Source organism: Podarcis pityusensis (genome assembly GCF_964106645.2).
Source record: "Podarcis pityusensis genome assembly, chromosome: 16".
Classification (NCBI taxonomy): domain Eukaryota; kingdom Metazoa; phylum Chordata; class Lepidosauria; order Squamata; family Lacertidae; genus Podarcis; species Podarcis pityusensis.
Window position 1 is genome coordinate 41,049,174 of NC_138041.1, and position 24,451 is coordinate 41,073,624.

Sequence of the window (24,451 nt, forward strand, 5' to 3'; positions counted from 1 at the left end):
TTATTCACACTCAGAGATGGTGTGCAGCAATGGAATAACAGAGTGGAAGTATCCCTGTTCACAGCAAATCATCACCCAGCAAGGATGACTATTTAATTCTCTAAGTGGAAATTTAAAAACAAACAAACAAAACAAAAACAAAAACAAAAAAAACTGAGGCAGGGAAGAAGAGGAGGTACGACTAAGAGTGAAGAGGCATCAGAAGTGGAACTGGGGATTGTTTTACCTGTTATGTTGCATTACAAGTCTTGCAAATGGGGCGGGCGGGGGGGGGGCAATATGGATGACTCCATTCAAAGGATAACTCCAGCAGTTTTGCGTGCCAGTTCTATTCTGAACCATGGATTAAACCATTTTGCCCCTGAAGAACAGTAACGTGGATTGGTTTATTTGTTAGGGCAAATAAATCACTTGCAGCTTCCTCCTCTGCGGTCCTCTATCTCTCCCTGTTGATTTTTAGCCACCTCTGTCATGTTGTTGTGCAGAGCAGGAGAGCAGGTCTGGGATTTTTTTCAGCGCGGGGGTAATGGTGTCATCTGCTGGAGTGCCATGCTGCCTCGCAGACCCTCCTGGCTCTGTGAATCAGGTCTTGATGAGGCTTTTAAGCTTTACTATTGTTTATGACTGATTAGCATGGAAGGAGGATGAGGAAGACAGTCAGATAGAGGCTGGACCCCTCTTCTTTGAAGGGGTTCCTACTTCATGCTTGCAGTTTTAATGATTAACACATGTTCGCTGGGTTGTTTGCACTTCTAATTAAAAGCTAAAGGTTACATTTCAGCCAGCTGAAGATCTTTTGCTAAAGCTCAATGTCCTTTACAAGCTGCACTTTAGCAGTCAGAAGTCAATGTATCCGAGGTCTGTTGAGCTTCCTCCCCGGAAACAATGTGTAGGGTTGTGATCTTGGGATGTTATGGTGTTGCTGCTGTTTAGGGTGTGCGGGTGTTATACACATGACCGGAGCAGCTGGCTGCATTTTTGCATTCTCCATGGTTCTGTGGCTGCTGTGGGGGCCTCTCATTATGGCTCCTGCACTTCAGAATTTACCTCTGCTTCCTCAAAGCAGCTTCCCCCTGAAGGCCTCGTTATTCCCTGATGCTGCCTGAATTTTTTTGAGTTATGGGAAAAACACAAAGTGGTTTTGTTTGCATGTTCAAGTGGGGAAACGGTTGCTCCATTAGTGCAAAAGGGGACCCCTCTCTCCTTCCCTCTCTCTAGCACCCTTTCCGCCACTCCAATAATTCTCTTTAAAGTTATTGGGAAGTGTATGCTTAATTATATTTGCATATGAAAAATAGGGTCTAATTAGTGTGATTGATTATTATTTTAACCTTAATGACATTTTGAGTATCTGTCCCTCCCTAATAGCAAAAGTATCACTAATAAATCATGGTCTTTGTATGGCGATGGTCTATTGAGCTGCCTTATGAAATATATTTTATTAATATTCCAGAATGTATTGAATCTGAAACAAGTCAAACAACTGCTCATTTATTAAACCGTTTAAATGTCAGCTTTATACAGGCATAATATTACAGGAAATATGTTCCTGTGAAAGACATCTGCAGGCCAAGCCGACTCAAAATATTAGTTATTTCACTCAAATATATGAAGGAAATAAAAATTCAATTATGTAATTTATGGCACTAAATAAATTTATATCGGCTAACATAAATGTTTTGAATTAGCAGGCGTACTTTTCTCGCAAAGTTTCCTGCCTTCCCTGAGAAGCTCAGCAGCTGAGACCCATTTGCACATTTCCCCCCCTCCCAAGACAAGCGGCAAGCAAGGAGCGAAAGGAAGGAAGCGGCCAGAGGGAGCTGCTTGCACCATCAGCACGCAAATACACCTTGCCACAGAGGAACTTGGCCGGCAAAAGAGGATCCTCGGCCGTTGCCTTAAGACGGTTGCCTGCAGTTCATATGCAGCATTGGCATTTCAGCCCTAATTAGAAATTAGCATAGTCACATTGAGATGAATTGAATCAGACTAAAGATGATTAGCAAAGTAATGCAAGAAATCATTAAATTAAGCCAGTGTGCCAAGTCCACTGCTGATCTATCACAAATTTGGGCTCCTAATGAGCTATTAATTAATGGGTTGGGTCAAAATCATGTCATTCAGCCCAAGGAAGATACACACCCCCTCACTCCCCCCCCCCATGAGTGCTGAAGACAAATTTATCAGGGGTGAGTAAATAGACTGCGAAACTAACAGAATGCCAAGGTGGCAGGTTGCATTGCAGCAGTGATGAAGAGGAGGATTTGTCCTGAAATGTTTGTGGGATTGTTGGGGAAACAGCATAGAATCATAGAATTGTAGAGCTGGAAGGGACCACAAGAGTCATCTAGTCACCTGCAATGCAGGAATCTCAGCTAAAGCATCCGTGACAGATGGCCGTCCAACCTCTGCTTAAAAACTTCCAAGGAAGGAGGACCATTGCAAGATTGGAACTGGGAGCTTCCTGGCTCACAGCTTGGCTTTTTAACCTCAACTGGTCCTTCCCCTACATGACTGGCCTTTTGCAGCTGTAGAGATTCTTCCTCCATTCTCTCCCCACCCTGCAACTCTTTTGCCTCCCACAACTTCCGTCCCCAAAATCACTTGTGGAAAGCTAGAAGTAAGGCAATTGCATGGTGAAAGAATCCTTAGCTGATTAATCCCATGAGCTGGACTAATCAAGCAATCAATCAAATTTGTATGTATGGGCAGAAACCATAGTTCTGAAGTCACCATCATAGTTTCTGTGCCTGTAGCTGATGTCTGCTTCACAAGCGTTGAGCCAAGCTAGAAGTGAGCAGCACACTGTTGGTAAGAGCTCTCCACCCCCCCCTTTAAACCTTACCCAACACCCCCAAAGAGAAAAGGATGACAGAGAACCTTGGAACATCAAAGACCTCCAGCACTGGACCACACATGTGCAGATGCCATGGCCAGTTGTTTGTGCAACATGAAGGACAGGTAAAAAGGTCTTTTTCACACAGCACATCAATAAACCATGGAATCCACTCCCACAAGGTGCCGTGACAGTTGGCCCCAAGTTTTTCAGCTGCCCCAGGTCTCATGATGGCCAAACAGAGCAGGGGACACTTTTCTCCAAAAAAGGATGATCAAGTTTTTCCAGGAACAGGTGGAAACCCTAGCCACACCTGAACCGCAGCTGGTGGCAGGGAAGGAGCAGTAGGGATTGCTTACTCATGAGCAACCCAGGGGTTCTTCCTCAGCTGTGTGACACCATAGCCTGGCTCGTTTAAGGGCCATGTTTATTTGGGGCCTGGACTATTGGAGAGAGGCAGGGGTCTTCTGATGTCCTCGAGCCCAGCAGGATTCAGGATCTCCACAGGTGTTGCCATGTCAGGAACATATTACTTTGGTAACCCTGGGAACGCGCCCCCCCCAGTGTTGAGAATGCCAAACTACAGAACCTCTGTCTGGATTCTCACTGAGCCAGAGGTGTTACTCCTGGGCAAAAAGGGAGGTGGAAGGGAAAGCCACCCTGGGACAGTGGGCTTCGATGGACTTCCCACGCCTCATATTTGGCAGCCTGGTGCCAGGAACTGCAAGCAGGATGAGATAAAGAGCCCTTTCCAAAGAAAGCAAGGAGGGGTGATCACACACACACACACACACACACACACACACACACACACGGGGGGGGGGGAGATGTGAGAGCTAACCTGACCAAAACCCTCCTCTTGCCATCTCCACTTTCAGCTGCTTTGACTACAGAGAAGCCTGTGGAGGAATTAAGGAAAATGCATCACTTTCCCTCATGCTTTCTCTCGCTTTTTGCATAATTGAATTCCGTGCCTTTTCCCTTCTTCTGTCTGTGAATAATTTCCCTTTCATGTTACTTCCCAGATACATAATTCAAAGGCTGCTTTCCTTGGAATGAAAACAGGAACAACATCCACATGTGAGGAGATTCTTGTGTATTCCACTTGTTGTAGACTCACTAAGGAATCATCTCACAGGCACTAAATATCTGTGCAGGGGCCGGGGGGGGGGGAATAAAAAGGCACCCCCTCCAAAAAAGAGACACTCCTTGCATCTGAAGCAGTGAATGCTGCTCACTACCTTTCTCCAACTTGTATATGAATTCACTGCAGCAAAAGCTCATTTTTGTCTGTCGTACATACCACATAACAGTGACTCCTTCAATGGTGCTGTCAGGGGTTCAGGAGCAGAGGCAAGGGCAAGGGAGGAAACAGAGAGCGAGGGGGAGGAGGCAGAAGAAAAGATGAGTGATGACGACGACCCGAGATCTCCGAGTCTTTCCAGTGAATCAGAAGATTCACAGAAAGGAGCACCAGTGGCCAGGGCAAGGGGGGAGCCTAGGGGGACACCCCAGGAAGATAGAGCCAGAGGGGACTCAGAGGGGAGCAGTTGGAAATCGGGACCAGCGTCACCGCCAGAGAGCAGGGAAGAGGAAGGGCGCCAGGGATCAAGCGCTGGCAGCTCACAACAGGGGGGAGGGCACGAGTCAGGAGTGGCCACACCTCCATCGGGGAGCGAAGAAACGGTCAGACGGAAGGTGGAAGGTTTGGCGCGCGCGCCAAGTTCAAATGCACAGGAAGGTGGCGCAGTAGGCAGCCCGGAAAGGGAGCCAGGTCCTAAAGCCCGGCGCAAGGAGACAGGAGGGTCCGGGGGGTCGGCGTCAGAAGAGTCCCGGAAGGAAGAGACCCCGGGGGGCAGAGGGACCCAGAGAAGAACAGTCAGGCGGAAAAGGTGGAGCAGGGCTAGGATATTAAGTTGGTGTACAAGGGGCGGAGACTCAGACGGAGCTTCGCCGATCTAACCATGAGACGTAGAGTTGCACGCAGCAGATTGAGAATGGAAACTGTAACTCAATAAAGACTTTTATTTAACGATCGCTGGCTAGCGTGATCCTCTGTGAGCTAGGATCTGGAAGCAGCTCTGACAGGTGCCATTAAAAAGTAGACACCCCGGAATATCTTATTATTGCTGTACAGTGGATGCTCGGGTTGTGAATGTGATTCGTGCGGGATGCACATTCGCAACCCGCAGCGTCTCGTCTGCACACATGTGGGTTGTGATTCAGCGCGTCTGCACATGCACAAAGCACGATTTAACCCGTTCCAGTACTTCTGGGTTTCGGCGGTCCCCAACCAGAAAAAATGCAACCTGAAGCGTCTGTAACCAGAGGTATGACTTTATTATTACTTATTAAATTTGAATATTGCCTGCATCTGAAGATCACAGAGTAGTGATCTTCAGATGCAGTGAATAAAACAGAAACAAAACAGATATAAAATTATATTATGAAGCTTCTTGCATTTGTTGGATCTGGGATTGGATAATATTAAAAAAACACAGATTTGTTAAATTTAGAAGGACATGATAATAGATTTGATTGGCCATGCGTAATTGTGGTACCAGAAGGCAAAAGTGCATAAAAGCTTCCAGAACCACATAATAAGAAATGTGATTTTTAAAGTTTGGGAAAAATATAAAGTTTTCTTAGAACAAAAAATACTGTGGTGGCTTCCCCCCCGGAAGCAATATCCATGAAAAAAGTAAATACGAAACCTAACTGGGCAACATGTATAAAGCTGTTAACGGAAAAGGATAACCAATTAAAATTGAAGGAACTTCAAGAAGTAAAAGGAAAGGTAGCAGATTGGCTACAATCAGTGGCGAAGCTAACTGCTCTGGCACCGGGAGCGGCATACATCTGGGGGTGTGGCTGGTGTGCGTCCCAGGGGGCATGATGTGCTGCCCGCAGGGGCGTAGCATGTGTCCGGGGGTGCACGTAAAGCGGTGCGTGCGTGGCAAGCGCCACGCATCCCGGAAGCAGGGGCAGCCACGATGTCACCCCCCCCGGATGGCACCCAGGGTGGACCGCCCCCCGCCCCCACCTTGGTCCGCCAGTGGCTACAATATTTCCAATTAAATGAAGTATTCAAAAATGATAAAAAGAAAGGATTCACCTATGAAATTTCAAATTTCCAGAGAAATAATAGAAAGTGATACTAAATTATTATCAAAAAAGGACAATATATTGTTGGAATGGGAAACTAAGGATGAAGAGGTCAAATGTGCTATGATAAAGTGGGCAAAAGACGTGGAACATAATATTCTGATGATAGATTGGGAAAGACTATGGAAGAAGGATATAAAATTTACGGCCTGTACCTTACTTAAAGAGAAATTTATGAAAATGATGTATAGGTGGTATTTAACTCCAGTTAAATTGGCAAAAATGTATAAAACAAGGGAAAATAAGTGTGGGAAATGTAAAGAAGCAGAAGGTAGAAGGTATGTTTTATCATATGTGGTGGCAATGTACGTAAGGTTCTTAATTTTGGGGGGGAAATGATATATAACGAATTGAAAAAAATAACCTTTGTCAAAAAACCGGAAGCTTTCTTATTAGGTATTATAGGAATGGATTTACCTAAAGCAGGGGTCAGCAAACTTTTAAAGGAGGGGGCCAGTTCACCGCCCCTCAGACCTTGCGGCGGGCCGGAGTACATGCATGTACATGGACGTGGTGGCGGCGGGGGGGGGGTTTCCTCTCCCCCTCCCCAGCCCCTCCCCTTCCCCTGCTTTCCTACCTCCTCTGCTGCTCTGCCTGCGGTTGGGAGCTGGCGTTGGCAGGAGCGCCTCTCCTTTCTGGGCCAGCTTTCCTGGGCACCAGGCACGGGGCCAGCAGGTGCGCCAAGCTCCAGCTGAAGCCCCACGATGCACCCATCATGATGCCCACAGCACGGCCATGAACGGAGAGGCTGGTGGTGAGTCTGCGGACAGCGAGGCTTTGGATTGGCTGGCACCAGTCAAAGCCCAGCTCCCTTCCTCCGCAGGGCAGGGAAAAGCCAGGAGGAGGGAGATAGGAGGGAGGAGGTGCCACCGTGGGGTGTGGGACGGAGGGAGGGGGAAAGATGGCACCCGAAAAAAGTTGCAAAAAAATGGCGAAGCCCGAACGATCACGCCAATCCAAGCGGCAATTCCAGGACCGTCCGCGGGCCGAATCCAGAGGGCAGTTGGGCCTGATCTGGCCTGCGGGCCCACGACATAATGAATACAAGCATTTGTTCATGTATGCAACAACGGCTGCTCGGATATTGTTAGCCGAACACTGGAAAGAAAAACTCCCACCAAGGAAGATTGGCAAACTAAGTTAATGGAGTATGTGCAAATGGCTAAATTAACTGGGAAACTTAGAAATCATATCATATCATATCATATCATATCATATCATATCATATCATATCATTAACATAACATAACATAACATAACATAACATAACATCATAACATAACAATATAATAAGAATGGGAAATGTTTATTGCATATTTACAAAAGCATTGTAAGGAAGTTAATACATTAGCAGGATTTTTAAAACACTTGTAATGTTATGGATAATGCTTAAATTTGGAGGTAATTAGAGATAAAGACTTTATTGACATGCATAAATGAAGATAATACAAAGGAACTACGGGAGGGAGTGGAGGGAAGTCATCCCATAATGTGGATCTAATATTAAGTGTTTTAAATTTTTTACTTTATGTTTTTTCTTTTTTTCTTTAATGCAATGATTTTGTTTATTGAGAAAATTAATAAAAATATTATTAAAACAAAACACAAAATAAAAAAACTAGCCCCCCTTCCACAAACAAAAATAGAAGGCCATAGACTGTTAATCAGCCCAAGGCCTGGTTAAAGAGAAACGTTTTCACCTGGCACCGAAAGATATGTAATGAAGGCACCAGGCAGGCCTCCCTTGGGAGCATCCTACAAACGGGGAGCAACAGAATATTGTTCAACCGTCCTCATTTAAATGGGACATCCCGGAATTATAGAAGCCATTCCCAGATTCTGCCTGGGTCCCAGAGTGTCTCGTCTTTTGGTCTCATGCTCTAGCGCAAATCAGTTGGCTTGCACCAGAGCACAGGGGCGTAGCCAAGGAGGCAGGGGGTGGGGGACAGTTGCCCCCCCCAGATAAAGTAAAACAATAGAAATACTTAACTGACCAATCACGTCGGTTCTGCCTCCCTAACAAAGTGCTGGCCCCCCATAACAAAAATCCTGGCTACGCCCATGTCTGAGCGCCAGACCAAGAGATGTTTGTTATTTGGTCTCACGCTTTGGCATGGGTCAGCTGGCTCCCCTGAGAGCTCAGGATCAAAACAACGAGCGTCTCGATTTAGATCACCAGCGGAAAGGGACTGTTCTTGGGTTGCCACCTCCAGACCACTCCTGGAGGAGGCCCCTGAAGAAAGGCCTCAGATGATGACCACAGGTTCATATGGTGAGAGGCAGTCCTTGAGGTATTGCAGTCTTTGTCTGGGCAACCATGCCCTGCTTGGGGCCTCTTGCAAGGCATCATCTGGCTCACCATGTGGGAATCAGGATGCTGGTCTGATACAAGAAAGCAAGATGAACATTCTTAGGAAAATCATGCTTAGTAGAACCCCCAAGTTCAGAGGCATTCTACCACCGGATATCGGCTGCTGTTGGGAATGGGATGGTGCTGTTGAGTTGAAAGGATTATTTTGTATCAGGTCATTTCGCATGACTTGGTTCATTTTTAAAATTAATATTTTATTAGAAGTGTTTGGTTATAAAATAAAGGGGGGGGGAGAAAGAGAAAAAAGTGCAAACAATACAATAAAGAGGAAATTACAATGTGATATAATAAGTATTCTCAGTTACAACAGATTATTATATAAGTATATAGTCTGTGTATGATACTGGATAGAAGTATTTAGATAGTATTGTTATCCTAATGCAGAAGTGGGATAGAACAAAGATATGTTCCATTCCACTTCTGCATTGACCTGTGGGGCTTGGGATTTGTTCATTTTAAAAATATGCACAAAACTTTGTACAGTGGTACCTCTGGTTACGTACTTAATTCATTCTGGAGGTCCATTCTTAACCTGAAACTGTTCTTAACCTGAAGCACCACTTCCGCTAATGGGGCTGCCACCGCGCGATTTCTGTTTTTATCCTGAAGCAAAGTTCTTAAGCTGAAGCACTATTTCTGGGTTAGTGGAGCCTGTAACCTGAAGCGTATGTAACCCGAGGTACCACTGTATTTAAATATGGCATGTATCTCAATGCATACATTTCTTTCCTATTTATTTATTTATGTATTCTTCTCTCTCTCTCTCTCTCTATCTCTCTGTGTGTGTGCGTGCGCACAAGAGAGAGAGAGATGGCCCATGTGACCACGGTCTCTGAGTGCTTTACATAAAACAATAAAATACACAATACAATTCACAATAAAAACACAAATAAAATGACATAAAATCACAAAGCAGCTGAAGTCAGCATAATAGATGGCAGTTAAAACCATTAATACCATCATAAAACACCCAGATGAATTTGGTGCAGAAGTTAAAGTCCCCAAATGGATTGTAATAAAAGGGACAGGAAGTTCCTTCTCTGGTGTCAAAAAGAACACAAGGGAGGTGCCAGGTGAGCCTCTGTGAGGAGGGCATCCCATAACCAGGATGCCACCACTGACAAGACCCAAGACCCAAGTCTCGTGCTTCTCAGAGGGTGTGGCAGGAGAGGATAGCAGGTGTAGAGGGAAGGTTCAAGGACAATCACAGAAACATTGAAACATTTCAGGGTAGTCTAGTTTGTCTGTCTCAAAATAGAGCTGATCTAAATGGGATTGCCTGGCAAAAGCAAGCTCACACCTTAAGGTACATATGTCAGAGGCTCGTTCATAATTGTATTTTGGGAATGATTCATGTTCTTTTGTAGCTACATTGCTTTATACTTTCTGGGTGTCCCATGGTCATATTATGAAGGTGCTGTGTTCTGTGTGATAAATCAAGCACTGTTTTTGTTTTCCAACATGTTTCTGATAAAGAAAACAATTGACGCGGTGTGAGCAAATTGCTATTCTGAAAGTGTGGCCAAGAGAAAATTTCATGAGAGCCCTAGTATCTGCCAATCCTAAAATATTTATCACAATATATACATTTTTGATGTGTTTGAGTAAATTCTGTGATATAAGGGCTGTATCACAACATTCAAAGGATCCTCAGGATAATTATACAGCATTCCAATCCACACAGTATTCCAATCTTGGAAGGGAAGGATCTGGTAAGAATTGATGGAATACGTAGAGATGGCGAAATTGACTGGAAGAATAAGAGATTGAGATGAGAGACTTTTTAAAATAGAATTGGGAAAAATTGTTGAATGCATGAAGAAAAATTGTAAGCAATTAAAAACGTAAGCAGGGTTGCCACCTAAATACGAGCAGTAAGAAATAACTTAAAGGGAGTAAAAAGGTTAAACTTGTAAGTAGGTTTGAATTGGTTATGCAGTAAGATTACGATATAAAATAAGGAACTGCAGGGGGGAGTAAAAGAAAATGTAGGTTTAATTTGTTTAGATTTAATTTTTGTTGTTGAAATATTGTAAAATGTAAAAATGCAAAATAATAATAAAATAACCCCCAGAAATCAAATCCCTTCAGCACCACCTGATGCTAGTCTAGATGGACCTTTATTCTGATCTGGCAAGGTGACCCTTAAGTCTTTGTCAAATGAGGAGTCACTGCATAGAAATTACATAGAAACATGTGCCTATAAAGAGAATATTGCATCAAAATGCAAACTGATGTGGAAATGTGGAGAACTGAATTTCAGATTGGAAAAATGAGAACCCAAGAGAAAGTGATATTATCAGATCTGCTCATCCCTATCTATAAAATCCCATTGTTCATTACTGCCTCTGCCCTGGTGGCAGAGCTTGTGGTTCGTGGCCACTGAGAGAGAGCCCTTCTCCTCCATGAATCTGTCTCATCTTTTAAAGCCACTGAAGTTGGCAACCAGCCCTTGCCTCCTTCGGGAGGGAGTTCCCAAGTTTGTGCTGCAGGAAGAAGTGCCCTGAATCTCCCAACATTCAGCTTCATTAGCTATCCATGGGTTCTGGTGTTATGAGAGAGGGAGAAAACCTTTTTTCCATCCATTTTCTCCATGCTTGTGCCTGGCATTTTATAAACTTCTCTCATGCTGCCTCTTACTTGCCATCCTGGATTCCATCCTGGCAGCTCCACTGCCCTAGAGATGCCCACTAAGGACAGACTGAATCCAGTGCTTCTCCCTAAATCCAGAAGGTGTGACGGAGAGGAGGAGCAATGAGAGAGAGATCAGGGGAATGGTTGGGAATGTTCCTCTACAGCTCCCTCTTAATTTGCTCTGGAGCAACTTTCCTTATGGAGGCAACTTCTGGCACCAGCTCTTATTTTTTAACCTTAAAAATGTCAGCAAATTTTCATAAAATTGTAAGTTGCCAGCCTCCCATCAACATGGTGCTTCAGCTTAAATCTCTCATATCAAGCTGTGTCATTTGTGGCTATCTCTCATGGTAAATTATGTGGGAAGATGTGGGGTTTCATTGTGCACAATGGGGGGCGGAAGTGGGGCAATATCTGGAGAAACCCTCCCCCCACATCTTCAGAATTGCCCCCCCCACTTTTGCTACAATGAGCCCCCAATCTCTTCCCAATCCTGCCTTTTGTTAGCTCTTCTCACCTCAGAGATGTTTCAGTTAATCTCAGTTTCTTCCCATCTCCCTCTGATAAGCTCCTTCCATTCTGGAAAAGGCCTCACTCCGCATCCAAACTCCAGAGGAGCCCCACCCCAGAGCTGCAGCAAAGCCAAAGGGGGGGGGGCATCTTTATTTGGTTGTGTCTCAGGGGGAAGCCATGGTGTGGGCTGGAAGAGCTGGGCCCTGTGCTGAGTCAGGAACGCTTGCCTGTCAAGAGCCTTGTCAGCATCACACTAACAGTAATCAATATGTGGCCTCCTAACCCACGGCGCCCCCTCACGCCACCCTTTGTGCTGCATGCGAAAAGTAGCTGCCATCTTGGCTGTCTGTTTTGTGGGCCGACATGACATTCTGAGGCCTGCTCCTGAGCGCACGGAGGGAGAGGTCAGCCGCTTTGCAGATGACGCCGGCTGCCTGGGGAGGACGGCCACGCTCCTGAAATAAGAAGTGCTGCTCTCAAAGTGGACAATGCCCAAAGGCAGCCCAAGGAAACTCATTACAAGTCAGGGCGTAAGTGGCAACTTGGACAAGGTGCCCTGAAGAGTGGGAATCCTCTCAAGTGGAGGATCTGATTGTCACAGCCGCAAACCCGATTAGATTCTTCTTTGTCAGGCATTCACAGGAAGGGGAGCCACAGAGAGCTTGTCCACAGGAGAGAGCTTTTTCCTGTGGAGTTGCATGAGCGTGGGGGTGTGTGTGTGTGTGTGGGGGGAATCCTTGACACAGGAGAAATGTGAAATTGCCCTGCCTCAAAGAAGGCATCGTGCTGAGTAGAAATGAATGAGGAATTGGAGCAACGAAGAAAGCCTAAAGAAATAGATGGGATAGCTCAGCTGGTAGAGCATAAGACTTAATCTTAGGATTGTGGGTTCGAACCTCACGTTGGGCAAAAGTTTCCTGCATTCCATGGGGTTGGACTAGATGACCCTTGTGCTGCTTCCAAGTCTACAATTCTATGATTCTCTTAATGCTGTGCAACCTTATTTCTGTTTTGTTCCTCCAAGGAAGGGTCCCCCTCCCCTCCCCTCCCCTCCCCTCCCCTCCCCTCCCCTCCCCTCCCCTCCCCTCCCCTCCCCTTCCCTTCCCTTCCGTTCCCTTCCCGTTCTGTTCAGGAATACTGTCTTCCTGGTGTGATCAGCTCCATCCTGACTCTGGGAACAGAGGACCTTTCTGGCTGACCCCTTCCCTTCCTCTGTGAAGGCGGCTTGTTTCGGCTGCTCCACCCAAAGACCTTCCTGGAGCTGAGTGGGAGAAGGAGGCAGCTTGCCTTGAAGGGCACGTGGGGGGCGTTCTGGAAGGAACCTCCCCAATTCAGAAACACCCCTCCATGGCTGAGGCCTTATCACTTTTATTCATGTAATAGAGATGAAGTCGCCCAGCCTCTCAGGAGCATCCATCTAGAGATTTATTAACCAATTTAAAATACTATTGTCTTTCACTTCAGTGTGAGATTGAGGTGTGTTGTCGGAGGAATATAAAGCTACAATCAGTGAGGCGCCGTGCAGCCAGACGCCACTACCTGGAACTCAATAGATATTCATGAACACTCCCGTATTTAGTGAAGGAAATAACTTAATGCCGACAGAGTCGATGGAATAATAGCCGTTTCCTGGCTGACTTGCAGCCCTCAGAAAATGAGATTGCACCTGCCTTCATTTTTCTTGTCTTTTTCTGGGTTTCTTGCAGCAGAATGCGCCACTGGAGGGAAATGTGCCACGCATTCCTAATGAGCTGCAGGGACAGGCGGCGGCAGCCTGCCCTTCCTGCTCCAGTCTTGCAGGAGCCTCTGCTGGGCACGCCCCTCTCCCCTCCTCCTCCGCCACCAGGTAGGGTTCATTTCATGCTTGCTTAGATTATGAATACTCTCAAAGGCAATTTCCTCATCTTTCTTGCCCTCCACCTCTGCTCTGCCCACCTCTGCCCGCCTTTCTACTCCCATCAAATTCCCTACACTCTTCCATGCAGGCAGCCACAGATAATCCCCTGCTCATTTCAGTGGGACCCGCCCAGGCATAACTGTGCACCGGGTGGCAGCCTTGGAGTCAAGGAGGGAACCTTTGTATCAAATTGGTTTGCATCTAGGAATCATTTGCTTGTGGGTTGTGGGAGCAGGCCTGTCTTGTGGGGGACGGCTTAGACACAGCAAATTGGAGAGAGCTTCTTTCTTGTTCTCTGTATTACCTGCCATTTCCCAATTGTATGGATCTCAATGGCATTAAGTTGCCCAGGGGAGTCTGACAGGTTGGCTGGAAAGGGTGTGCCGCTGGCAGAAGCCTCATGAGGAGCAGGAGGGGCCCATTCAGGAGGGGCCAATTCAGCATTTTGCCACTGTTCTTTTCTCCTTACTAACAAAAAAGATTATAGTAGGCAGTGATGCTGCCCAGCAGCTCCCTGGTAAAAGGGAAACAATCTAAGAAGGACCAGTTTATGCCCTCTGCAGACCACATGAAACAGCTTTCCCAGGCAAGACCAGTTTGCTGCGCACTGGGGGAGATGTGTATCTGCATGTTCTGGGCAGAGTCTCTCCGCGCAGGGGAAAAGAGCACACAAGGAGAAGTGCCGGCTCAATCCTTCCACGTTTCTATCTACAGGAAAGAGATTCCTCTGTAGCCCAGTTCAATGCCTAGAGCAGCAGCTCTCCAGGGATTCCTCAGGCAGAGGAGGGTCATCTTTCCCATCACCTGCTGCTACCTCATCCAGGGATTGAGCCAGGGGACTTTCTGCAAGTCAAGCAGGTGTGGTGAGCTATGGTCCTTCCCTGAAACTGCTGATAACTTGATGAACCTGCCAGTCTTCTTTTCCTTCTTCTTCTTCTTCTTTGGTCATCCCTCATAGCCAAGTAAGATTGTCTTCCATGAACACGGTCTTAACAGTGAGTCCGTAGGTGACTGCGGAGGCTAATTCTGGATCCACACGTCCTTCCACAGTGGGGACAGAGGTTTCTGGCTGGGAGTTGATCACAGTGAGGGTTTGCCAAACGTGCCTTCCTCTTGTGTGTTTCTGCTGCTGACATTGTAAACTGATCCTCAGATGAGAGGCAACATTGCTTGTGTGGAGCAACTCCACAGATATTCAAAAGTTGGCTCTGAGCACCAGCCTAGCCACGTGTCCTGCCACTGACCCTGTGCTGCCGGGGGTTTCTTCTTGCAAAGCCTCATTTCCTCTTCTGATTTGTCATTCCAGCTGAGCCAGGTTGGGCCAAAACCTTCTGACCCCAGTTCTGTGGGAATGTTAAGGAAGGTAGGAGAGGATATATTGTTTAGGCTCAGGGTGGCCTGTCTAATGTTTGTTCCTAGAGAATGGTCTTCTGCTGCTCCTGTTCACCCACATAGTTCAAATGCGCCTCTTTCTCCTGCGAGGAGAAATTAAAAATAAAATCCTCACACAAATTCATCAATGTTTTTGTGTTCCCTGTAGCAAAAAAACCTGTTTGTCTGCCCACCCTTTCACCTTAGTGAGCCAGGCATACCCTTCTCCCCAAATTCACAAACGCAGGACAGGTTTTGTTTGGCAGGAAGTTTGAAAAACCCTGGTGGCGATTTCTGTCACTTCCCACAGCATTGGTGGGAAAACCTTAAAGAAGGAGGCCAGGCAGTGCTTTGCCCCTCCCACCAATGCCCCTCAGCCCTACTTGACCATCAGAAAACCTGCAACTGACCATCTGCCTTGAGGCAAGAAGCCTGCGTGTAAGTAATTGGTTCAGTATAAGCTAGACCTGAGCTCAAGAGCTCCTTTTGTTTTCCATATTCTGCTTTATCTCTTTGTCCTCTCCCTTGCCTTCTTTATTCCTAATAAACCTGACATAATTTGACAGGCGGGTCTCATGTGCATCGTTGGCAACTCACAAGGTTAGTGGAGGACCCCCCACGAGCCTAAGGTGCTTGGTTCATGCTACAGAGAGGTATAGGATTGGGGTTGACAGGCTGCTGGAATCTCTGCAGGAGGGACTGCAGTAGAAAAAAAGCAGGTTTCTTTCACCCCAGGGAGCAGCCAGGAAACTGGATGCCATATTGAAGTCCCTGTTATATGATAGCCATGTTCAAATATATAAAAGGATGTCACATAGAGGAGGGAGAAAGGTTGTTTTCTACTGCTCCAGAGAAGCGGACACGGAGCAATGGATCCAAACTACAAGAAAGAAGATTCCACCTAAACATTAGGAAGAACTTCCTGACAGTAAGAGCTGTTCGACAGTGGAATTTGCTGCCAAGGAGTGTGGTGGAGTCTCCTTCTTTGGAGGTCTTTAAGCAGAGGCTTGACAACCATATGTCAGGAGTGCTCTGATGGTGTTTCCTGCTTGGCAGGGGGTTGGACTCGATGGCCCTTGTGGTCTCTTCCAACTCTATGATTCTATGATTCTATGATTCTCTTTCCCTCTGCCCCATTCAAGAGCTGGAGGTACAAAGAGGGCTGGAGGCAGCACCAAGTGCTGAATAGTTTGGGACATGACTGACCCACCTTGCAAGGTGGTTGCGCAAGGCAGTTAGTGCAAGCAGGCTCTCCTTGCTCCTCCCCTTTCTTCACATGCCCTTTCTCTTAATAATCACATTTTTGTAGACAATTTGTACACATTTTTGCAAGTAATTTCCCTTTATATAATGCTTTATTTCTATTTTATTTTCACTCTATCTGCATTTTATGCACACTTCCTCCAAATATATGCAGTTTGGGTACAAAATCTGGCAACTGTGATTTTCAAAAAATAAGCTGCATTTTGATGTGCACGTTGTTTCAAGAAGTGTGAATGAAGGTAGGTTCAAATAAAAATGTGAACCAAACTGAATTTCCCTCTTTTCCTACTTTTCAATACACATAAAGTGCCAACTTGCAACCCATCCAAGATAACGGTAATGGCAGAATGATTTTCAAGGGATGGAATTCAGGAGCAGGGCTCACTGTTGCCTGAAAATGGGGCACGACTTCCTCTGCAGAAGAAAAATTGCAAGGAAGAAGGAACCTGGAGGTTGGTTGTGTGAATTCAGTTTCCGTGGCTAACAGGGTTGAGGAGCTTGAAAGTGATAAGGAGAGAGATGAGCTGCATTGCTATGGTAACTTAATCAGTTAAAATCCTCCTGCTCAATTCACTCCTGTTAGCATTAAGGGAGGGAGGGAGGGGGGACAGAGAGGAGCGATGAATTCACCTGAGCTCAATTGGCTGATTAAATTAATAGGTATGGATGACTAGGGTTCTATTTCAAAAGAGCTATTTTTAAAAAAATATGCATAATTTTAATTACACATTGACACACGCTCTATTCCTAATGAAGAAGAACTTGACTACAAGGGCAGGTGCTCTTAATTAATGCTTCGATGGAAACCAGCACAAGGAACCTGGGGGGAGAAGGAGGACTCTGTGCTCTTCTTCCCCCGCCCCGAACCCCTGGCAGCACTCAGCTCGCCTTCCATTCTTTTCTATTCGTTCTCTCCTTCCCTTCATTAGTCTAATCATGAATAGTTCCAGAATTTTAAAAAGGAAATACGCAGAATCCTTGGGAACTATTGCAGCAATAACACCTCCTTCCAACTCAGCCTTTCTCAACCTGGAGCCCTCTGGCAGTTTTGGACTGCAACGCTCATCAGCCCCAGACACCATGCAGACAGCTCTAAGCAGGCAGAGGGCACCAAGTTGGGGAAGGCCATTTGAACTCATCCCTATTTTCTGACATGCTGACATCCTTCCTTCCTTGCTTCTAGCAGGACTTGACATGTGCCTAATGGGCTGATCTGCTGTGATGTCATGGAACCTTCACAATTCAGCAGGGAAGCCATCACACAAGGGCAATGGTGGCTCTCCGTCTTCCTCATCATTGGAGGACATTCTGCAAACAATGACAAGCAGGGTAGACCGGTACCCCAAAGTGCTTGGCTGTGGGTCAGATGCACTTGGTGGGGCTGGTGGTGTCTCACCGAGGAACATGGCGATGGGCAGCTGGCGCTTTTGTCTTTTCCGCTGGTCAGGGCGCACTTGGTGTCTCCTCAGCTGGTCAGGGCATGCTTGGGCAGCCTCCTGGTCCATGGATGCAGCTTCAACATGGTCGCCAATGTTCTTCAGATTGACACACCATTTGAAGCTGGCTCAGAACTCCTTTGCAGGCTGCTTGAAGCGTGCATACAGGCTGAGAGTCTTCTTGCGCAAGGTGCTGCCATCAATGGGGATACGCTGGAGAGTCATGTCCTCTAGCCACAGGTTCAGGGCCTCATGTGCCTTCCCCATGGCCTCGTCTCACACGTACCTGGGAACCTTGGCGGTTGTAGGTGTACAAGCGATCCTTGCAGAGGCTTGGGAGTGAAGTTGCGCCCCTCCCAAGCCTCCACGGGAGGAGAGCGCAGCTTCCCTCCCAAACCTCCTTGGGAGGAGAGCGATCCCCGCAGAAGCTTGGGAGGGAAGCTGCACGCCCGCCAGCCTTATGGTTGGTGGGCGTGCAGCTGGCAGGCGTGCAAGGAAAGGGGAGGCCGCCAGCAAAGCCACACAGCTCCCCCACTCATTGGGGCACTCCCGAGAGCCCAGCGCCCTGGCGCAACACACCACTAATCTCTATGGGAAAGACGGCTCTGACCGGGATTCCACTTAAAAGCTGTTTTCGCATGATTTTTCAGCTTCTTTTAGGTGTTTCGGTCCCTTCCGCACTACTTCCAGGCTTGACACCATACAAGTGCACCTTGAACACATGTAAAAGCCTGTATTTTAAATTGCCTCTCCATCCAGTGTCACTGGGATAAAAGAGTGGCCTGATTCTCACACGTGTGGCTGCCACTGTCCCATCTCTGGGCTGCAGAGCAGGGGGAGGTCTAAATCCTGTCAGAATGGGAATATGGAGAGACAGAGAGAGGGCTGGGAGCAGACGCCTGCCGGAGTCAAAGACTCCGGAAGCTGGAGGTGTGATTGTGTTTGCTGCTCCCTGTTGGTGTCGTGAGCCAGTTGCTGCTCAAGCGCCCCAGAAATGATGGCAAATGTGTTTTAAAATTTTGTGACAGTCCATGCACAAATCACCAATTAAAGGCTCCCAAACCGCACATTAACATGATAAGTTATAACAGCTCCAAAAGAGACATTCTTGTTTATCACGGCAGCGACCCATGGATTAAGGGCTCCCTCAGTACACATTGACAGCCCGGTGCCAGCGGCACCAAAGCTGTTGCGTTCTGCGTTGTGCCAATGATCTGTGGAGAATGGGAGGAGGGCGCCTCCTCATTCCCCCTCACAAGTTTTAAACAAAGGGCTTCCTGACCAGCTGCAGATCAGTGACTGAGCATTTGCAGTTCCAAGGGGGGAGGAAGAGAAGCGTCTTGGAGCAAACGTGAAAGGGAATGAGTACAGAGCACCAACAGGCAATGAGGGGAGTAATCTCAGGCTCTGGTAGGGCCCAGGCTGGATTACCGTGGTGTGTAATTCATGGAACTGTCCTTGAAGACAGCTCAGAAACCTCAACTAGCACAGAATTCAGCTGACAGAATTCTGGTTAAATTCAATGTTGGTCAGAGTTGTCCTATTAATAAAATTGATGGAGATGGCCACATATCACCTCATATCTCCTCTTTTCCAGACTAAACATAACCAGCTCCTTCAAGCGCTCCTTGTAAGGCTTAGTTTCCAGCCCCTTGATCATCTTGGTTGTCCTCCTCTGCACACCTTCCAGCTTGTCAACATCCTTCTTAAATTATGGTGCCCAGAATTGGACACAGTATTCCAGGTGTTGCCTGGCCAAGGCAGAATAGAGTGGGACTATTGCTTCCCTCTGAATCCCATTGATGCACTCAGCAGCTGGCAGTTCTGCCAGCCGAGCAGAGCGTGGGTCTCCACCAGAGAAAGTGGCACCCCTAGAAAGCCAGCTTGTTTTCAATCCAGCTTTTACGGCCACAAATGTGCATCTGCAAAGGATAAAAGGTAAAAAGGTAAAGGACCTCTGACAGTTAAGTCCAGTCGCAGATGACTCTGAGGTTGTGGTGCTCATCTCGTCTTACAGGCCGAGGGAGCCGGTGTTTGTCCGCAGACAGTTTTTCCGGGTCATGTGGCCAGCATGACTGAGCTGCTTCTGGCGAACCAGAGCAGCGCACAGAAACACCGTTTACCTTCCCGCTGGAGCGGCACCTATTTATCTACTTGCATTTTTGGTGTGCTTTCGAACTGCTCAAGGGCATCCTGATCAAAGGACTCAAGGGCATCCTGATCAAATTTGCAGATGACACCAAACTGGGAGGGGTGGCTAACACCCCAGAGGACAGGATCACACTTCAAAACGACCTTGACAGATTAGAGAACTGGGCCAAAACAAACAAGATGAATTTTAACAGGGAGAAATGTAAAGTATTGCACTTGGGCAAAAAAATGAGAGGCAAAAATACAAGATGGGGGACACCTGGCTTGAGAGCAGTACATGTGAAAAGGATCTAGGAGTCTTGGTTGACCACAAACTTGACATGAGCCAACAGTGTGACACGGCAGCTAAAAAAGCCAATGCAATTCTGGGCTGCATCAATAGGAGTATAGCATCTAGATCAAGGGAAGTAATAGTGCCACTGTATTCTGCTCTGGTCAGACCTCACCTGGAGTACTGTGTCCAGTTCTGGGCACCACAGTTCAAGAAGGACACTGACAAACTGGAACGTGTCCAGAGGAGGGCAACCAAAATGGTCAAAGGCCTGGAAACGATGCCTTATGAGGAACGGCTAAGAGAGCTGGGCATGTTTAGCCTGGAGAAGAGGAGGTTAAGGGGTGATATGATAGCCATGTTCAAATATATAAAAGGATGTCACATAGAGGAGGGAGAAAGGTTGTTTTCTGCTGCTCCAGAGAAGCGGACACGGAGCAATGGATCCAAACTACAAGAAAGAAGATTCCACCTAAACATTAGGAAGAACTTCCTGACAGTAAGAGCTGTTCGACAGTGGAATTTGCTGCCAAGGAGTGTGGTGGAGTCTCCTTCTTTGGAGGTCTTTAAGCAGAGGCTTGACAACCATATGTCAGGAGTGCTCTGATGGTGTTTCCTGCTTGGCAGGGGGTTGGACTCGATGGCCCTTGTGGTCTCTTCCAACTCTATGATTCTATGATTCTATGATTCTATGCTAGGTTGACAGGAGCTGGGACTGAGCAACGGGAGCTCACCCCGTCACGGGGATTCGAACCACCGACCTTCTGATCGTCAAGTCCAAGAGGCTCAGTGGTGTAGACCACAGCACCTCCCGCATCCCTTTCTGCAAAGGATACATTTCTCTAATTCACTGGTGGTGGCTATTACTCCCTCCCATGGCAAAGGGTTCCAGAAGCCACTGATGTGTAGTAGCAGCAGCAAGTACTTGGAGGTAATAATGGACTGGATGTGGACCAATAAACTGAGTCTGGATCCTGGTAAATCCGAAGCAGCACGTTGACTTGGGAAAAGAATTCAATTCCATTCACATATAAAGGTCAACCTCCCTAACTTTCATTTTCCAAAACACAGAACTATTCTTCATGATTCAAAAGTTGCACTTCTCCGAATTTTGCAAAACAATTTTCCAGGCAAGTAATGTACCCCAAAATAAAAACAGTAGGGTAAAATGTGCATAACATGCATAAAACATAAATTGCATTGTATTATGGAAAACTGATTTGCAAAAATATGCATACTGGGCAAAATTGCACACAGGAAATGTCTATATTAGGAGAAATTCACACTAAAATGCTGGTGAATTTTCATGAGGAATTTTTTAAATGGTACAAGTGTGGAAAGATAGAAAACTGAGCTTAAGACAGTAAAATGGAGAAACAGAAGAACCAAAGAAGAGAAGAACTAGACAGAGTCATCCCCCTCTAGCTGTTGGCTAGCTGGCATGTTCTGAATGGGGTTGCCCTCCCCATGAAAGCCCAGGGGCAGCGTCTGAGGGTGCTCCTTGAGCCACTCAAGTCCCTGGAGGCTTGGGGGGGGGCAGAGGGCCTTTGCTCACCTTGTTTTGCTGGGACAGAAAGAGCCTGTCTGCAGTGAGTCCTGCTCCCGTTAACTCGCATTGGATGACCCTCGTGTGCTCTGCGCAGAGATGCCCTGACAGACAGCCTGGAAGTCGCAGTTAGTAGGGGCTGCTCTGGCATGAATGCTGGCTGGGGGCCCCCTCAGGGAACGCAGAGCACCAACCCTGAAGACTTCTCATTGGCTGCCTGTTTGTTTCCAGACTGAATTCAAGGTGCTGACTTAAACAACCCTAAATGGCTTTGGGGCTCACTTGCCTGAAGGAACCCAGCAGCCTGAGTCCTCAGCTCTGGGTGAGGTGTTCATTCTTGTTGCCCCCCCTTCAGGGGGAAGTTCACTGGGTGGGGACAGGAGTAAGGCCTTCTCTGTGGTGGCGCCCTAATTATGGATTGCCCTCCTCTTGGAATTACCACTGGCACCAATGGTGCTGACATTTCGGCACAAGGTTAAAACCTGCCTTTTTCACCTGGGCATTTTTGGGATTTTGACCCACTGCTGCAAATTGTTGTGCTGGAATTCTTCATTTTATTTTTTAAAACTTTTGCTTTAAATGGTTTTAAATGATGTTGCAACCCATCCTGGGATCAACTGACCAATGTCCTCAACAAATTAATGAATATATATTTATATACAGCAAGTGCACCACAGCAAATATTTCATGTTCAGCAGTTAATATCTAAAATGAGGTGGAGGGAGCCCCCCACGGGGGATGACCTAAAATCTTGCATGGGTGGCCTAACTGGTGGGGGGAAGCTGCTCTGTGAGGACGTGGGGGCCTTATCAATGAATCCTTTTGCTCTGGCACTATCAAAACAGGTTTCAGAACAGGGTCATCATAAATGTGGGCTCCGGCAAATTTGGTTTATCTCTTAAAGCTGAACAGCCTCCTGCTGCTGGGAATTTGATGTGGTTCTTTCTCCTGAAGTCTCCTGGCCCGTCCCCCCACCATGTCCTCTCCAGCTATGCTTAGGGTAGGGCCCTCTGTCACTGCCCCAGCCGGGGAGTTGTGAGTGCGAGTGCTGTGGCAGTGGAGGAGGCCTGGTGGAGCCCCCGTTCTCCATGGACAAGATTTCAAAGTTCTCATTCTTCATTCTTGGTGAAGAATCAAGATAGCACATGACAAGCCTGTTTGCATGCAAATGACCGCAGAGGAAACAGGAGGCAGCGTGGAGAAGCAACTCGGATGGCTCCCCAAGAATTCCACCCCACTGTGCTTGTGGGCCCAGGCGGCACGTTGCAAACAAGACAAGGGCCATTTGGGAAGGCGGGGTTTGTGTGTGCATTGGAGGGCAGGGCCTTTAAAGGCAATAATGGGGCAGGGCCGTGGGGGTGCCACCCGTCCCATTTTTGGAGTCATAAAAATAAAAATTGGCATTTGTGCGCTCACCCAAACTGCTTGTTGCTTTGGCAGTTGAACCCGCCCTTCCCTCCAAATCTGACTGATTGACGCTCCAGGCTAGCCAATGCCAAGCAGCAGCCTTGCGAAAGAGCTTGTTCCTGATATATAGGTGGTACATTACACCGGTAAAATTGGCAAAAATGTATAGAACAGAACAAAAGACTTGTTGGAGGTGTAAAGAAGGGGAAGGTACATTTTATCATATGTGGTGGGATTGTAAGATTATTACAAAATTTTGGGAAATGATATACAATAAATTAAAAAAAATGGTTAAAATAACATTTGTTAAAAAACCAGAAGATTTTATCGTTAGGTATTTTAGGACAAGTGTTGTCGAAAGAAAAAAAGACATTATTCATGTATGCTACTGCAGCGGTAAGAATTTTAATAGCTCAAAATTGGAAGACCGGAGAAGTACCATCAAAAGCACAATGGATAGAAAAGTTGATGAACTATGCAGTTAGCAAAGTTAACGGACAAACTGCGTGAAAAGGACAATAGTGACTTTGAAAAAGAACGGGAACTCTTTACAATATATGTGCAGAAATAACAGAAAGAAACGGTCTCGTTGGCAGGATTTAAATAAACATTTACAACTTTATTTACAGAGAACAAGAAGTATAACAATGCGATAACATAACATTGTATATAAACAGCAGAATGTATCATCTGATGTAATAAACCAGAAATGGTAGTTGAGGGAAGTCAGCGGAGGGCAGGGGGATTGGAAAATGTGTGTTGACGCCTGCTTCTTGGGAGAAAAGCAATAACAAACCTAGGCAGCATCTTAAAAAGCAGAGACATCACCTTGCCAACAAAGGTCCGTATAGTTAAAGCTCTGGTTTTCCCAGTGGTGATGTATGGAAGTGAAAGCTGGACCATAAAGAAGGCTGATCGCCGAAGAATTGATGCTTTTGAATTGTGGTGCTGGAGGAAACTCTTGAGAGTCCCATGGACTGCAAGAAGATCAAACCTATCCATTCTTCAGGAAATCAGCCCTGAGTGCTCACTGGAAGGACAGATCCTGAAGCTGAGGCTCCAGTTCTTTGGCCACCTCATGAGAAGAGAAGACTCCCTGGAAAAGACCCCGATGTTGAGAAAGACGGAGGGCACAAGGAGAAGGGGACGACAGAGGACGAGATGGTTGGACAGTGTTCTCGAAGCTACAAACATAGAATCATAGAATCATAGAGTTGGAAGAGACCACAAGGGCCATCGAGTCCAACCCCCTGCCAAGCAGGAAACACCATCAGAGCACTCCTGACATATGGTTGTCAAGCCTCTGCTTAAAGACCTCCAAAGAAGGAGACTCCACCACACTCCTTGGCAGCAAATTCCACTGTCGAACAGCTCTTACTGTCAGGAAGTTCTTCCTAATGTTTAGGTGGAATCTTCTTTCTTGTAGTTTGGATCCATTGCTCCGTGTCCGCTTCTCTGGAGCAGCAGAAAACAACCTTTCTCCCTCCTCTATGTGACATCCTTTTATATATTTGAACATGGCTATCATATCACCCCTTAACCTCCTCTTCTCCAGGCTAAACATGCCCAGCTCTCTTAGCCGTTCCTCAT

General features: G+C 46.7%; 1 long non-coding RNA gene across 3 annotated transcripts; it reads left to right on the forward strand.

The window, feature by feature from the left end:
• Positions 1-6,619: 6,619 nt before the first annotated feature.
• Positions 6,620-15,901, forward strand: LOC308466092. 3 transcript variants are annotated; one of them, XR_013980659.1, is made up of 3 exons: positions 6,620-6,755; positions 13,229-13,370; positions 14,097-14,239. It is a non-coding gene; the product is annotated as an uncharacterized lncRNA (long non-coding RNA). The 3 variants fall into 3 exon arrangements; XR_013980660.1 differs by having other exon boundaries at positions 6,623-6,755; positions 13,226-13,370; positions 14,097-14,238; XR_013980661.1 differs by lacking the exon at positions 6,620-6,755 and adding an exon at positions 11,465-12,049 and having other exon boundaries at positions 13,226-13,370; positions 14,097-15,901.
• Positions 15,902-24,451: the final 8,550 nt, after the last annotated feature.